The following is a 5,318-nucleotide window of genomic DNA, read 5'->3' on the forward strand; positions in this document are numbered from 1 at the left end:
AATTTTACTGGTCTAAGGGCCATTCCACACAAACTTGCATAGTTGCATAAAAGTGTGCATAAAGAAAATCATCAATCGTATTTTATGTTTGTCTTTATGATTGAATAATTTTCTTTATGCATATGATTGGAATAGCTCTAATGGATTCCGCCCTATGTCAGTATGGAAAAATTAATTCAAGTACATAATAGGGAGAGTTTGAAGATAAATTTTCTGCCGCGATTTTCTAACAAAGCGATTGTCTTCTCTCTATTCACATTTGACTTGAATTTATAAAATATTATATTACGAATATGCTGGAATTATTAAAAGCTTTGTCATTTCACTGCATCTTAAAATTGTAATACAGACAAATAACTCAAGAGAAATATCGGAGCATTTAATGTTTTTCATTATAATTGCTCAATTGTAAGTGTATATGGTCAGAGAGACACCTGAGGGACCATGACGGCCTTATTTGCATGATAGGCGAAAGTCACCGTACGCTAGCGGCACCAATATCAATTTTATAAATTGATGTGAACTACGTATCACATTTTCGCCACTATCGATAAAATCGTAGTATTGATAAATGGATTTGCAACATTTACGAACTGTGAATAAAGATAATATTAATTTACAAAAAAATATTTCTTTTAATCAGATAAAGTGTTTTTTGTAGATTTTTGAATGCTGAAAACGATGTCGCAAGTTAAATTTCACTAGCACTTTAGATTTTCGAAATAACTAAGATTTAATGTGCAAAAATGGCTCTTTTGTTTAAAATATTCTTCTTGTAAAAAAAGGTGAATGTTATCTCGAAATTGTAATCAGAAGTCATGAATGTATTATTGTTCGTCCTCTACAAAATATATTTTTTTTCATCTTAATATCTTACTTTTTATCTTGCGGAGGATTTATCTTAATATCTTACTTTTTCTTGTGAAAGATTTATCTTATGAAGGATTCAAGTACAGAATTTTTCTAAGATAGTAAATTTTCCGCATTTAACAATGAAATCATTATACTTATAATTTCTAGTTTGTGACTATTTTTACACATAATGTAATTTATCGTTATAGATTCTGCTAAATATATGTATACATATACAGGATGTCTGGAAATAATCGCCAAATATTTCATGAGCAGGTAGAGCCGATTAAATTGAGTCGAAAAGTCCTCTATCATTTTGTAAATTTCCCCAATAGTTGATGAGATATTAATCTTTAAAGATAGCCGAATACGCGCGCGGGCCTAGCATACTATTGCGAAGTATATATGCCTACCAATCGCTTGACGCGCGGGCCTTGGGAGTTGAGGATTGGTTGGCAAGCGCTCCGCGCCGCGCACACCGCCGCAAGTCTCTGTAGCTCCCCGCTCCCCACGGTTCGCGCGCCAAGCGATCGATAGGCGTATTCGCAGTAGTATTTGACTACTTTTAAGGATTAATATCTCGTTAATTATTGAGGAAAGTTATAAAATGGTAGAGAACTTTTCGAGGCGATGAAAAGTGGATATATTTTGAGAATCCTAAGCGTAAAAGATCATGGGTAACTCCAAGCGAACCATCGACATCGACTGCAAGGCCAAATCGCTACGGAAGACAATGCTCTGTGTTTGATGGGATCAGAAAGGTGTGATCTATTATGAGCTGCTAAAATCTGGCGAAACCGTTAATACTGAACGCTACCGACAACAAATGATCAATTTGAATCAAGCTTTGTGTGAAAAACGACCGGAATATCAAAAAAGGCAACACAAAGTGATTTTGCTTCATGATAATGCACCATCACACACAGCAAAACTGATCAAGGAAATTGAGGCATTTGGTTGGGAAATACTTTCGTATGCGGCTTACTCATCAGACTTGGCTCCGTCCAATTATCACTTATTTGCATCGATGGGACACGCACTTGCTCAGCAGCATTTCACTTCTTACGAAGATGTACGAAAATGGCTAGATGACTGGTTTGGCTCAAAAGAGCAACAATTTTTTTGGCGTGGCATCCACAAATTGTTTAACAGGTGAAAAAAATGTATAGCTATCGATGGGCAATACTTCGAATAAAATATTTTTTATCATTTTCATGCAATAAACGTATTTTCTAAAAAATTCCGGTTTCATACCTGGTATATATATCGATAACTACAATTTATATCTCCAAAAAATTTTGTATTTAAATTCTTTGTTGCACAACTACAAATATAAGGTACTAAAATTAAAATAATTTTTTAAACATTAAAACTTAAATATGTTGGAAATTTACGCTGAAATTTTTTGGCATCGTTTGTAACATTCAAAAATTTAATCCGATGCGAAGTAATGTTCTACTGTAAATAAGTGCAGTACTCATATACATATAATTGTATGTATACAGGATGTCCGTACAATCTCATGGGCAGGGCGAACTAAACTAAATCAATTTTCTCTATCAGTTTGTAATTTTCGCAATAGTTATATATTAATTTCTAAAAATTGCCGAATAAACGGATAAAATCGACGCATAAGACAGCTTTAAGATATTTTTCTTTATGAAATATATTGAAGATGTTTCTCAAAAAAACTCTTAAAAATATCTTAAATTTATGCGCTGATTTTAGATACTCTGCTTATTGGTTGACTTAAAAAAAAAAGATGTTTATTAATGCAAAAGACGCCTGAAACAATTATTTCGAGTGATATTTATTTAGAATATTAAAAAAAACGAATTTAAAATCTGCAGCGTATTACTATATTTTTAACTATTTTTTCTCGAATTCTTTAAAATTTAACGTGATTGTTAGAAGAATACAAATCAATTTCATAGAAAGGTTAGCTTAAAATTTGATGATTTTAATTTAATAAACATCATCTAATAAACATTTCATAAACGTTATACGAACGTTTACAAGATGCTTATTATGTTAATATCTTACATTTTTTTAGTAGTCTAAAAAACTATTTTTCTTTAGAGAATAAAGTAACTAAAAAATTGATTGTCTTCTTGGCTGAGCAGAAACGTTATTTTTGTTTTAGTGTTAACAGCCAAACAGTTTCATTTGTACTACATGTAGAATTAAAGTGGTTTTTTTGTAACGCATTCGTTTTAATGCATTCGAGAACTACATGATCCAATATTACACACAGGAGTTTGAAACCACTGCTGAAATAATCATCAATTTCTCATATTCTACTTTGAAAATATTTGAAAGAGTGAAAATGATTAAAACATTTGAATTGTTTGTGTAATAATATAAATATGATATCTTATATTTCTATTTTTATTCAATTAGCCTTAAACTGAACTATGGATCTTACACAGAAAATGCCATATTGTTTCACGTGCACGCGAGAATTATGGTTCATGTTTCAAATATTTGTCGCCAGTTTAGGAGAAAGGAAGAAACCTAATACCTAAGGTATTAATAATAATGATTAAGATAATAATAACAATTTCACAGATATATTCTTATTATTGGGAATACAAATTAGTTCGGTCTGGTTTTTTGTGTTCAAAAATGCATTTATTTCAAAACAAAATGAACAGATCAATTAGTATTGTCAAGTATCGTTGCCTATTACTTTTTTCCATCTCTCAGGCAATTTTCGAATTCCATCTTGAAAAAATGACTCGTCTTTGGAGGCGAGCCAATTTTGGAGCTAATTTTCGTTTCTGCGAAAGAAAATGAACCGGTGACTTGTCAAATCGTGTTGCATCTTTCGGAACAACCAGTAATCAGAAGGAGCAATGTTCGGAGAATACGGCGGGTGGAATAAATACATCCCATTTGAGCGTTTCCAAATATTTTTTTATGACTTTGAGGCCGAGCGTTATCATGAAGAAGAATAACTTTATCATGTCTTTGCTCGTATTCCGGCCGTTTTTCTCGCAATGCACGGCTTAAACGAATCAATTGTAGCTGATACCGATCGCCCGTAATGGAATCGCCAAGTTTCAGCAGCTCATAGTAAACAAGACTCTTTTGATCCCACCAGATACAGAGCATGATCTTCGAATCATGAATGTTCGGCTGTGGTGTTGATGTTGAGGTCGATGGCAACGATTGACCGGGCTTAGCGTAGTATTTTTTCTTCTTGGGATTGTCGTAGAATATCCACTTCTCATCTCCAGTCACAATTCGATGCAAAAAACTTTTTCTCTATTGTCTTTGAATCAGCTATTCGCAAGTGAAAAATCGCCTTTCAACGTCTCTCGGTTTCAGTTCACAAGGCACCCAATTTCCTTGTTTTTGAATCATTCCCATGACTCTCAATCATACAGAAACGACTTGTTGAGTTATGATTCAATGATTCAAGCTCCTCTTGCGTTTGACTCTGATCTTCTTCGAGTAATACCTCTAATTCTTTGTCTTAGAATTTTTTTGACTGTCCAGAGCGAGGCTTGTCTTCAACGCTGAAATCTCCATCCTTTAAACGTCGAAACCATTCTCTACATGATTTATCAGTTGGAGCAGTGTCATCATAAATTTCGAGCATTCGATGAGCTTCAGCCGCACTTTTCTTCCAATTGAAGCAGAAAATCAAAACCTCCTGCAAATGCTACTTGGTTAACACAAAATTCGACATTTCAAACACAGTAAAAAAATCAAGGTTTTTGTATGAAATTCAAAGCGATATAAACTGAATATTATTAGCAGATGTTTAACCTCTCTAAAATCGCCAAAATCAGTTGTCACTATGAACCATTCACAACAGCTGGAGCTATCTTTAGGGAAACGGACCGAACTAATTCGTACTCCTAATATATAAATCCATTGGTTACGATGCAAGCAAGGAAAATATAAGGATTCTGCAAAATTATATTGTCAATCTTAATGAGATCAAAGGAATATTTGTGTCGGAGTATGATATGTATAAATTTAAAGAACAGAAGACGAACCTATTTTGGCATTTAGAATGTCATTAATGAAGGAACTAAATACTTCAAAGATATTAATTTTATGAATTCAGCATGTTCGTTCAATCTAGAAACAAATTAATACAACTGAAAAATTTTAGTCTGAGCAAGAAAAGCATTAATACAACGCGAAATGTAAAATATATTTCAAGAATTTAGAGAGGTGGGTCATGATCTGAGAGACCTATAATTGAGGGAACAAAAGATTCGGAACTTGCATTTTGGATTTATAGATGCTTAGTACAAACTGATCTGCATTTTTCTATATACTAAATATTTTCTATATACTAAATGTTTCTATATACTAAATGTTATATACTAAAATAAATATTCTAAAGTATGTGTAACTTAATCGTTGCTGAAATTTTTATATTTCAAAATAAATGTTGCCTTCTCTCTCTCCTCTCTCTCTCTCTCTCTCTCTCTCTCACACACACACAC

This window comes from Atta cephalotes (assembly GCF_000143395.1).
Source record: "Atta cephalotes unplaced genomic scaffold scaffold00094, whole genome shotgun sequence".
In the NCBI taxonomy this organism is placed as follows: domain Eukaryota; kingdom Metazoa; phylum Arthropoda; class Insecta; order Hymenoptera; family Formicidae; genus Atta; species Atta cephalotes.